General features: G+C 44.0%; 1 pseudogene; it reads right to left on the minus strand.

The window, feature by feature from the left end:
- Positions 1-4,429: 4,429 nt before the first annotated feature.
- Positions 4,430-6,085, minus strand: LOC125414316 (developmental pluripotency-associated protein 4 pseudogene; annotated as a pseudogene).
- Positions 6,086-12,912: the final 6,827 nt, after the last annotated feature.

Genomic DNA, 12,912 nt, shown 5'->3' on the forward strand with positions numbered 1-12,912 from the left:
TATAAGAGAATGTTCACATTATTTGAAAAGGCTACTAAAATATTCTCTCTCCTTTTTTCCCAAATCTGCGTCCATATCTGAATGGGGCCAGATTTTATTCATTGGCTCCAACCAGCTGTTGCAAAATCCTCCACTCTCACTTGAAAGGGAATAAGAGACAATTTATTCTAGAGCTAATAAGAGTGACCACGCAGGGAACACAGATTTGGGTTACTACCAAATACCATTCTTCAACATGGTAACCGTTTCATGATGTTTTTATAGTACTCAAAAAGGAAAGTGGTCAGTCAAGTTATTTCTCAGATACTTTGGTGGATGCATGATGTAGTCAGGTTTCAGGGAAATGGGTAAATCTGCGGCAGGCTTCAGATGTTATCTTTGAGTTATGGAAACTACTTGTGCATTACAAAAGTATTTACCTGATCATCATGAGGATGTTAGGTCACACGGGTGGGCAATAAACGGCTATTTAGAGAGCTAAGGATAACTCAAGATAATGGGCTCTAGATCTGCAACATTCCAGTTCTCCACAATTCAAATAACTTCTAATCAGTCAATCAGACTTGTAGACTGTTTCACATAAGTGTGTTCCCCTCCCAGTGTCAGTTCACAACCAGGGAACAACACCCAGTATCTCTTTTACACCTGGCAGTAGGGAGATTGGCAGAAATAAAAACAAGCAGAACCATCATTCTTACTAACTTTTTGCTGTTTTAAAGATACAGTTTCTATATATAAATATATGTGTGTGTACATATATATGTACATATAAATATACATATTTAAAGATACAGTTTATATATACATATATGTACATATATATGCTATTTAAAATATAAAAGGTTTATTATTATTTTTAAAAGAATTAATAAATGACATGAAGGAGGAAGCCATTTTGGAGGTTCTCTTGTTTTGAGATAGTCTCACTGTAGTTCCCAGGCTGTCTGTCACTCCTGAGCTCAAGCAGTCCTCTTGCGTTCTGGGACTGTAGGCACATACTAGTGTGTCTGGCTCAGAAGTCAGGGGTTTTATTGTTGTTTTGTTTTTGGTTTGTTTTTTGTTTGTTTGTCTGTTTCCTCCAAAACAGGGTTTCTCTGTGCAGCCCTGGCTGTCCTGGAACTCACTTTGTAGATCAGGCTGGCCTCAAACTCACAGAGAGCTGGGTGCCTCTACTTCCCAAGTGCTGAGATTAAAGGCACACACCACCACCACATGACTCAGAAGTCAGTTTTTTATTGAAGACAAAAGGGAGAAATGAAACCTTTGATGAAATTCTCAAGTCTGTAATTTTATTAGCCTGAACCCTAACAACACAAGAAACAAGGCTACTTAAGTTAACTGTGGAACCCAACCCTCCAGTTACACACACACACACACACACACACACACAAAAGGTTATTATGTTATTTGTTTATTTTGCATCAATTTGATGAAGTACATGACAGAAATAAGTGAGTAAAGTTTTATTTTGGTCCCTGGTTTCAGAGGATTTCAATCCATGGTAATAGGGAATATGGAGGCTGTCACATCTGAGGAAGTAACGAGCAAGACCAGACACAGGGCAAGGCTATAGTCTTTAAAGGCCTGTCTGTATTGATACACTCCCGCCAAAAGATTCAGGAGCCTCCCAGAATAGTACCACCAGCTGAAGAGCAGGCGTTGCAAACATGACCCTGCAGGGACATTCAGATTTAGGCCTGAATAATTCATAACAATTATTAATCCCTGTTTGAAGTAGGCTTTCGTATTATTACTCATCCTACCATCCACGATAAAACCTCCAGCTTATTCCGTATCGTCCTGATTTCTTACTTGCCCATATTCAAGCTGGCACCAGAGAGAATGGTTAGTACTTACATGCCTGATACTGATTGGGAGTCTGGTAACAGATTTCTAAGGTCTGCTTGGTGGAATATAATGTCAATGGTAAGAGACAAAAGGTGAAACTATGTATGAGAGTCAGTGATTTGAAACAGTGATGTGTACAGTAGAGTGCGTTTATACAGTGGCATCTTTAAACTCTAATACTAAAGGATGTTCAGAATAGGACAATAGTTAGGAATGATATGATAGTCACACAAAGATGAAAGGCCATCTTCTCAACTGAGGAATCACAAGTGTTGAAGTCTTGAGGAAGAAAGGAGGTCAATGAGCAACATGCCCAACTCTTCACCCCACCCTCTACCCATCAGCAAGCTCTACTGGTTTCACCATCACCATACACTCTATCCACCCTATATCAGTGACCACGCTTCCCAGACACTAGTTGGTCCTATAGGTGTAAGTATAACCACCTCTGAACTAGTCTCCTTGGCCCACCAATGTGCCTGTTGCACTCAGTTCACTAAATCCTCTGGATAGTAGCTGGTGGGGGCTAAACTGTACTTTCCCAAATTCATGTAAAATTCTCCCTCCTGCAACTTGGAAAGTGGCCTTACTGTATAGAAGGTCTTCATAGAGGTAACCGAATTAAAAGGAGGTGAAGAGGGTAGTTCCAAGTCACTTTAACAACCAAAGTTTGGGCTACAGACTTTCAAAGCAGGTGTCTTGGAAAAGAGGACAAAGAACAAAGGCATCTTTAAGCCAAAGAGAGAAGCCAGGAACAGGCCCTCCCCTGCCAGTCCTCAGAACTCTATCCTGCCAGAGTCTGGCTTTCTGCCCTCTACTCCCAGCATGGCAACAGTAGACCTCTGTTGTTTGAGCCCCAGTATGTGGTGCTTGGTTACCCACACCGAGCCAACAAATACAGGAGGCACAGATCCTGTGACTTCTCTGCTGGAAATGCTCCTGCCTCAGTAAAATCTCCAAGTCCTGTCTCTGATCTGCAGTGCTGTGTTGTGGATCACATCTATAGCTACATGGGCATGGGACTGGCAGATTCAAGAGCACAACATCTAACCATTCAGAACTGAGCCACCCTCCACTCTTTAATTTTTGTCCCAGGCGCCTATTCCCCAGGAAGATCAAGGTGTAAGCAGTGCATGCATGATAAGGAGGGCATGTATGCTACAATATGTGTATGTAGGTCAGAGGACGACTTCATGGAGTCAGGTCTCGCCCATCTTCTCACGGTTTCATGAATTTTTACCTACTGAGTCATCTTTTCAGCCTAGAACTAGAATTTGTGAGGCAGAGTATCATATCTATGCCTTCAGGATTCTTGAAACTTAAAAAAGAAAAATCAAAATTTCACTTGTTTATCCCTACTCTAGGTTTTAGTTTGCTGCAGTCCTACCTAGCACCATTATAAACTCCCCTATTCTTCTTCTGTCTTACTGCATAATTTCTGTGTGACATGATGGCGAGAATGGAGAATCCTCGTGAAGAACTTTATTTTGCTCTTACTGTCTTTCTGTAGCCTGGACCAATGCACAGCAAGTAAGTCCATAAAAACACATTGACCAAACCAGAGAGGAAATCTGCACTCTAGGAAGACGTGCTTTCCTGGGAGTTACTTAAGCCCTTGGCAAACAGCTTTATCTTCTGGGAATGAAGTTCCTGGAAGAAGTTGACTCAGTCTGACAGGTCAGTTGCTGCACACCTAAAATGCTAATCCCTACTTGGGAGACATTAATGGAGTGTTTTCTCTGTCCGTGTGCCTTCTTTTGGAAGGCATTCTAAAGGCACTGCCAAGCAATGCAGCACTACAGTCATCCTGTTCTAAAGAATCACTTCTTCCTGGGTAACTGGATCCAAGGTGATTAAGTCCTGGGCCAGCTGAGACACCGTTGATGGCCACACACAGCTAAGCACTGGATCTCAGTAGGGACATGACTCCAAGTCATGAACAGGGCCATGCAAACCCAAACCACAAATGCCACAGAAGGCCAGAAGAGACGAGCTTGGAGAGAGAGAAACAGCCTGTGTGCCTGTCAGGAAGGAAATCATGCTCTGAGGCATCCCGTTGACCGCCAGCAACATCATTACATGGAAGTTACTGATATTTCATAATACATGACCTTCTCCTCTTGTACTAGAGTGGCCTTAAGATCTTAGCACAGAAGCGATCCCTCACTAAGACAAGCCCCTTAGGACACCACTCGGCTCTCCACAGCCTGTGTGAGCTCTCATCCTTGCTGCTTTTCCAACAGTGATGCTCCACACAGACTTTTTCATTCTCTAGAAAAACATCAGACTGTTTCATCTTGTAGTATTTGAACACATACTGTCATGTTAATCCCACAGATGCAAGGAGAAAGCCCACTGGCCCAAATGAGGCCAATAAAATTGATCATTTTTTATTCCTGTACATGGGCTGTCTTCCACTAAGGCTGGGGTTAGGTGGTCAGCATTGGATGTGAGGAAGATAAGGTTTTAATAGTTCAGATATCCTGAGCTATAAATATTTAGATTTTAATAGTTAATATAGATAATATACAATATAATAATATATAGCTAATATAATATGGAAACTGGGGGGTTCCAAATGGGAAATTTATTAGGCAAATAGGCAGGGATCGCAGAAGTAGAACATAAGGAACATAAGCATGACAAGTTGGTCATAGCAACCTTTTTTTTCTTTCACAAACCAGATTTGGTTTAATATTTTGCAACAACAGAAAACAAACCCAAGCACTACACACTAAGAACATAATGCAACCCCGGAAAGAGGAAATGCAGAGGCTACAGGCATAAACTAAATCTTTAGAGTGGACCACAGAAGTATCTATGACCCCATTGGCGGTGACAGGACAAACAGGTACTACATCTGGAGATGCCATATTCCCGCCCCAGGAACCCCTGGCAGCAAAGCCTATGGTCGGACACTTTCCTGTTTTCACACAATAGTAGGAGGCATAGCCACTTAAGAGTATGCAGTCCCCACAATGAGCAGAGGTGGACCTGTTGCATTTTGGTGGCTTCACTGGCTTGTTTCCAAGCTGGTTGTACTACAGCAACGACTAACGAGGTCCCATAGTTTCTGGGTTATACGGGCACCTTTAAGGACACAGATGTGAATTTCCATCAGTCTCAGTCTTAGCTACAGTTCCGTAGACCACGCCACAAGAGTGGGTGATGACAGCAGCTAGCCCAAGCCTGAGATCCTCCCTTATAGTTGGAGGCTTTTATTCAAGCCTTTATTCCTGTGAACACACTTGGGGCACAGCACGCTGTCCTCCAGGTATGGGCTGGAAGGGTGCAGGCTGGAAGCAGGAAGAGGGCAATCACTTTCCTTTTTTTCTCAGGTACCCAGGCTCGTCCAGCATGGAACTGCAGTCAAACTCAACCACTTGAGTCTGCAGGAAGGCTGCCGCCGTGGACCACACACCACAATTCCCCATAGGTCTCTGGTGTTGCCATGGACTGCAGGGCCTTGTTCTTAGCATTGGCTGCAGTTCTGGCCCCAGACGCCAACACTGCCTCAGAGGCAGTTCTCACAACAGTGGTGCTGACTTCTTCAAAGAGGACAGAAGGTTCAGTAAGAGCAAGTACCTGCTCCTCGGGTACAGGGACCACTTGAAGGGGAACTGTCACCTGAGGACAAGGCACTTGCCCTTCCTTTGTTTCTGTCTTCATTTTTTTTTCTGAGATATTTTCACCCTGACCTCTTTTGGTATGTCAGGAACATTTTTTAAAATCAGGCATTTGGTTGGGGAAAGCCCCTGCAGGGGGTCGTTTATAAGCCTCTAATTTCTGATCTTTGCTGCTCAGCTTCATCTCCTGGCACCATGCCCACAAAACATCTCAGTCAATCAGGTTAAACTGGTAGGGGGGCAGATGAACCTGCAGAGGAGGAACTGGTACCTTCCTACGATTGGGTCTTGGAGTCTCAGCATCTCCCGCTTTCTCTTTTGGTCTACACCTGTTCTCTTTTGCTGTCTGTCTTTTCCCCTTTGCGGGGGTCTTCACAGTGGATGTTCTTGGCTGACCAGACATCTGGCACTCCTCTCCTCTCGGCTCTCCTGTGCTGCTTAGCTTCTTGTTTCCAGCACGCTCCATCTTCAAGTTAGATGAAACCGCCGAAAAAAATTCTTTCTGCTTCCAAATGACCTCTGGCCTCAGTTGACTTTTTAGTCATAACTACCTTTTGAAACAAAATCATGGCTGCAAGGTGGTTATAACAATCTCTTGAAACAAAAGCATGGCTGCTCTCTCTAGGGCAGGCAGGCAGTACAGAGCCATTTGTTGTAAATTAAGGTGACAGGTGAGACATAGCCCAATCCTTATGAAACAGATTTAATTGTAAATAGTAATGAACCTAGATTGTCTTTACTATAATATGGCTTTCAAATCCAAGATGGAGGCGGGTGAGTTTATCAGTCTGTGCTGGCAAGCTCTTCCTCTCAGCCTTGTACTCTGCCGCCACCTTTGCTGTAGAAGGAGCAGCAGGCTGCTTTTCATCCAGCCTGGCTCCCGCACGGATAGCTTAGTTCCGGAAATAACAACACACAAATTGTATTCATTTAAACACTGCCTAGCCCATTATCTCTAGAGAGTTAGTTACTGGCTAACTCTCACATCTTGATTAACCCATTTCTAATAATCTGTGTAGCACCATGATGTGGTGGTTTACCAGGAAAGATTCAGCATGTCTGACCTGGTGGCAGGCTCCATGGCATCTGCCTTATTGCCCTCTTCCCAGCATTCTGTTCTGTTTACTCCGCCTACCTAATTTTCTGTCCTATCAAAGGGCCAAGGCAGTCTCTTTATTAACCAATGAAAATAACACATAGAGAGAAGGCCCACCTACATCACTTCGCATTATTTTTCTTCCCAGCAAGAGCATGCCCAGGCTTATCTGCTCCAGTTCCTCTGCTTGCACAACACTGTAGGGGGTCTCCACTAGAAGACTGACCATAACTCCCTGCAACCTGCAACCGACTCAGGAAAGGCTAAGTTCATTCTTGGAAGTCTCCAGCTGTGGCTGCTCTCCGCCACACCTGCTACTCAGGTGTTTTTGCCTGCGTCTAATTCTCAGCTGTGGGTTCTGATGCTCTGATAATTGATGCTGGCTCTCTGATGCACAGAGTAGTTCTCTTGAGTTGCTACCATTTATAAAAGAAATCTTCCTACCAGACATCTAAACCTGGAGTGTTTAGAAAAAAAGTAAGGTTCATAGCAGAATGTACCACTACTACCTACAACTTCCACCATGTTCCTTCTGAATCAATCTCAATCTCTCTCTCTCTCTCTCTCTCTCTCTCTCTCTCTCTCTCTGTCTCTGTCTCTCTCTTTCTCTGAGGCTAGAGAATTGGCTCAGTGGTTAAGAACACTGACATGTTCTTCCAGATAGACCTAGGTTCAAGTCCCAGCATAGACATAAATGTAGGCAAGCACCCATACATAAAAAAATAAAAATGAGGAAGTTTTTAAAAGCCTTCTCTGTTCCTCATCGTTAGCATCCATGCTATGCATGATTTGATGACTGGCAGTAGTTGTCAACACCTCTGTCAAAAGTACCTATGAAAAGTACCCTTCAAAAGCAACTCAAGGGAGAAAAGGTTTGTTTTAGCTAACAGTGCAAGGTACAGTCCACCACAGTTGGGAAGTCAAGGCAACAGGAGCCTGAAGCAGATGGTCACATTATATCCACAGGAAAAAAAAAAGCAATGGGTGCAGGCTTGCCAGTGTTCAGCTTGCTGTCAACAGTTTATACGCTAGCCATCTTAATAGGTGTGCTGGCAGAGACTCAGTAAGATTGAGCTGTAGACAAGCTGGTGGGTCTTTTTCTTGATTAGTGATTGATGGGGAGGGCTCAGCCCATTGTGGTGGTGCCATCCCTGGCCTGTTGGTCCTGGGTTCTATATGGAAGCAGGATGAACAAGCTGTAAGGAGGAAGCCAGTAAGCAGCACCCCTCCATGGCCTCTGTATTAGCTCCTGCCTCCAGGATCCTGCCCTGTTTGAGTTCTGTCCTGACTCCTCCAATGAAGAACAGTGATGTGGAAATGGGAGCCAAATAAAGTCGTTTCTACCCAAACTACTTTTGGTTACAGTGTTTCATCACAACAATAGTAACCCTGACAAAGACAATAGGAATAAGATGGGTATACAAATCAAACTTTTACTGACAATAAGTAATGAAGGATTTTACTTTAAGGCAATCCTTTGGGATTTCCGGTTACTCTTTGGATTATATTAAGCTTTCAGTGTATGTGTGGTGGTGGGGACATGAATGCCCTGGCACACATGTGGAGGTCACAGGACAGCTTGCAGGAGCTGATTCTCTTCTCCCATCATATAGATCCTGGGGATCAAACTCAGGCTGGCAGGTTTGGTAACAGGCACCTTTTTTTTACCAGCTGAGCTATTACACTGCTACCTTTTAAAATGATTCTTTGGCACATGTTTAATTTTGTCAACGATTAAATATGTCATCAAATATACTTATTTTGATATAATTAAATCTTGGCTGAATATTTGGTACTTCAGAATTAAAGGGTCATATTCAGTGTTTTCTCAAGTTGATCCATAGTTTGATTTTAGAATCAACACTGACGTAAACACGTAATACAAAATGGCAGAAATACGTTTAGGGCCATTTCAGAAAAGTGTTGAAAATTCTGCCCTACCCCCCAAGACAAAATTCATTTAACAATATTTTTCGAAACTCAAGTCAGCACTTCAAACAGTAATCTTTAAAATCAAACATTCTAACACAATACAATCAAAAACATACTAATTTGATACATGCTGAGGAATGATGATAGAAAAAGATTAGAAGCCTTTTCTCTCCGTGATTAAGCCAGCATGTCTCTACAAGGGCAGAAAACTTTACGTGCACAGAGCAGCAGTGCGGTTCATCGCATGCAACAGTCAGGTCTGAGCCTGTCTCAGGCAGTGTTGTCATTGTGTGGACAGCATGTGTTGTGAAAAGGGCACACGTGTTTAGGGTTAGCCTGCAGTGACATCAGCGTGACACAAACACCTGGTATTGTGAACAATACCTTGGGCTCACTACACACTGGCTTTCAAGTTAATTTGCAGTCACCAGATTCAGACCCCATTTCATGATCCCACAAGGAGTTGCCAGCCACAGTTTATGAAGCTGTGATCTCACTCTGCTCTCCTCCTAAACCCTTCTGCTCCCCTTGGTATAGGACAGTCTCTCCTGTACAGAGCACCCAGTCCTTTGTCTGTCCCAGCCTGAGCTGCTCCTGCAGGCCACCGTGTTCTTCAGGAAGCTCTCACCATATTTCCAAGGAATGGTCCAGGACCCAGTCCCAACAACACACCTTCCATTTAGCCTGCGCTAGCTCTTTACACCACAATCAAGTATTTCCCCATTTTTACTTCACTTTGACTAGACACTTGGTATTATTTTATTATCATCATTAGTGTGTGTGTGTGTGTGTGTGTGAGAGAGAGAGAGAGAGAGAGAGAGAGAGAGAGAGAGAGAGAGAGGTGCCACAGAGTGCATGTGGAGGTCAGAAGATAACTTTGTAAACTGGGTGGTGGTAATGCACGCCTTTAATCCCAGCACTCAGGAGGCAGAAGCAGGTGGGCAACAAGCATATGAAAAGATGTTCAACATCATTAGCTCTGTGGGAGACTGCAATGAGATTCAAATCTACAATGAGATTCCAGTTTACATTAAATAGGATGGCTAGATTTAAAAAAAAACAAGTCACAATAAAAGGAATTGAAACTGTAGAAAAAACAGAACTAGGATCTCTGTGAGTTCGAGGCCAACCTTGGTGTGGGAGGTCCTTCTGTCTATGTGTTGCTTTTATTGGTTAATGAATAAAGAAATTGCCTTGCCCTGTTGATAGGGCAGAACTTAGGTAGGTGGGGAGAACTAAATGGCATCCTGGGAGAAAGGAAGCAGAATCAGAGAGATGCCATGGAGCCGCAGCCAGAATCAGGCATGCTGAAACTTTGCCAGTAAGCCACTGCCAAGTGGCGATACACAGATTAATGGAGATGGGTTAAATTAATATGTAAGAGTTATCCAATAAGAAGCTAGAGTTAATGGGCCAAGCAGTAATTTAAATAATATGGTTTCTGTGTCATTATTTTGGGTCTAAGCTAGCTGGACGGCCGGGAACAAATAAGTAGCGCTCCCTGCAATACAGTCTGATCTACAAGAGCTAGTTCCAGGTCAGGCTCCGAAATTACAGAGAAACCCTGTCTCAAAAATGCAAAAATGAAGAAGGAAGAGGAGGAGGAGGAGGAGGAGAAGAAGAAGGGAGAGAAGGAGAAAGAGAAGGAGAAGGAGAAAACTAGACAACTTTGTGGAATACATTCTCTCCACTTCCGCCTGGATTCTGGGGATTGTACCCAGACCCACCAGGATTGAGCAGCAAGCACTTCACCCACTGAACCATCTCACTGGCCTCTTAATATTTTTTATTATGACTTTTAAGTCTAGACGGAGTTGTCAATTCAGTGTTTAATGACTTATAAGTTACTGTGAAATTTCTGGATAATTTGAGAAATACTGCTTGATCTGCAATCTAACAATCTTTGCCCACAAGCTGTTCTGTAGACAGGGACCTGTTTGGGCGTGGGTCATTCCCCAAGTCTTTCTGTATGGAAACTCCTGGGGACATTTCCTGAGCGGTGGTTGCTGTGACTGAATCACCCTCTGGAGAACCCGATGCTAAGCCCCTTGTCTGACAAGTGAGGCCGGTGGCTGTCCTGTTTGGTGCAAGTCCTCTGCACATGAGCCCCCAGATGTGTCTCCAGCCTTGGTGTGGGATGTTTAACTTCACTTTCTGTGTGCTTTTTGATGGCTTCATCAGAGCAGCCCTGACCCTTCTTTAGGTCAGACTCCAGCACCTCCTGGTAGCCTTTGCTAGGAGTCATTTAGAGGAACAGGAGGATTCCTCTATTACTTGATATACCACATATGGTGATTTTGTATTCCCAAAACTAAAAGTTTGATTTTTTAAAATGAAATTTTGTTCTCTTGAAACTCAGGCCAGCAGAACAATTTTTCCCCCTGAACAGCATATACCTTCGATTTTTTTCTGCTCTGGCAGGAGCTTTAGTTAGTAGCATAGCTGGAAAATACCCTTTCTTTTAAATCTCCCAAAACCTAAACGTGCCCACAAGGTTCTAGCTAGCTACCTCAAGACTTCAGCAAAAGATCTGTTCTCCCAGCATCATTTCGCCTTCAGACTCACGGCATGAATTGAGTTAAACTCTGGTTTTGATCACTTTTATGTTTTGTTGCTCATTCTCCCTTTGACAGTGAAAATCCAGCATTTGTGTGTGTGCATGTGTGTGCATGTGCGTGCGTGTGTGTGCGTGTGCATGTGTGTGTGTCTGCATGTGTGTCTGTGTGTGTCTCTGTGTGTGCATGTGTGCGTGCGTGTGTGTGTGCGTGTGCATGTATGTGTGTGCGTGTGTGTGCATGTGTGTGTGTGTGTCTGCGTGTGTGTGTGTGTGTCTGCGTGTGTGTCTCTGTGTGTCTCTGTGTGTTACCATGGAGCACGCAGTTGTCAGGGTCACCATGGAGAAGAAAGGGGTGCTCACCTTCACAGACCCAGTGCCTTTACCTCTGTTTTTCATTCAACAAGCATGTTGCTTCCAACCTGGTTCACTGGTTATGAGTAACGTGGAGTGAAGCAGCCGCTACCCGGAGACTTTAAGAGATGAACAACAGTCAGGTAGAGAAGAATAAAAGTTTCAAAAGTAGGGGTCGGAGAGATGGCTCAGCAGTTAAGAGCACTGGCTGTTCTTCCAGTGAGAGGCTCTGAGTTAAATTCCCAGTACCCACATAGTGGCTCACAACCATCTACAACTGTAGTTCAATGGGATCCAATGACCTTTCCTTATGGGCAGACAAAACACCCATATATGTAAAATACATAAATAGATCTTAAAAGCCTATTTTTCAAAAATAGGGCTTGGGGGTGATGGCTTATCGAGTACAGACACTTGTGCAAGCCTGAAGAGCTCTGACTGATGCTTGGGATTCACTTAAAAAGCTGAGTGCAGTAGCTCTCCTCTGTAATTCTAGCACTTCTAGTAAGAGATGGGAGAGAGAGGCGGGAGCATTGCCCAGCGGTTCACAGGCCAGCTAGCCTAGAGTAAGCAAAGGAAAAGTAGAAAGAGCAGGAGAGATGCGACATCACAGGCTGGGAAGAAAGGATGGACCATTTTTTTTTCTTAATTACCAGAACCTGTGGTTAGTACTTTTGGTACAGTATCACTGTATTTCTCAGGCTAGCCTTGAATTTGGGGCCCCTTGCCTCCTGATGGCTGAGTACAGCTTGAGTTTTCATTCTTGCTTTTACCCACAGTTGCCCTGGCAGATTGAGGTACGGAACCATGTGATGTGCATAAAGGGCACAAGGTTCAAGTTACAGGAAGAACCTCTTGTTCCCGTTAAAGAGCCCAGCAAAGCCTGCTGTGAGCAGAAGACTGTGAGGGGTAAATCCAGCGTTTCCTTCCCCTTCATCCCCATCCCTTCCTCCCCCTCTCTCTTTTCCTCTCAGCCTCTCCCTCTTCTCCCTCCTCCTCCCTCCTCTCTCCCACTTTCCTGTTCCCTCCCTTCTCCTTTCCTCTCCTCCTTGTCTCCTCCTCCCTCTTCCTTTCCCCATTTTTTCTTCTCTCCCAGCCCCTTCACCTTACAGATCTACACAATTGCAGTGGAGACACAGACAGCTAAAACACCAGTGAAAAATGATGGTTATGACCAAGGACCCTGAAAAAGGAGTTTTGGGGATCAGCAATGAGGGAGAGTTCAGAGAGAGGGAAGTCTTCTGGAGTTTGAAAGCACAGAATAGGCCCAGAGGAGTATAGAAAAGATTTGGAGACAGGCGGTGGTGCTGCATGTCTTTAATCCTAGCACTCAGGGAGGCAGAGGCAGGTGAATCTCTGTGGGTTTGAGGCCAGCATGGTCTACAGAGTGAGTTCCATGACAGCTAGAGATACACAGAGAAACCCTGTCTCAGAAAAAAATAAAAAATAAAAAAAGATTTGGAAAACCAGACTTTCTTATAGAGGCAATTTCAATCTATGGA

This window comes from Myodes glareolus, chromosome 23 (genome assembly GCF_982192425.1).
Source record: "Myodes glareolus chromosome 23, mMyoGla1.1, whole genome shotgun sequence".
Classification (NCBI taxonomy): Eukaryota; Metazoa; Chordata; class Mammalia; order Rodentia; family Cricetidae; genus Myodes; species Myodes glareolus.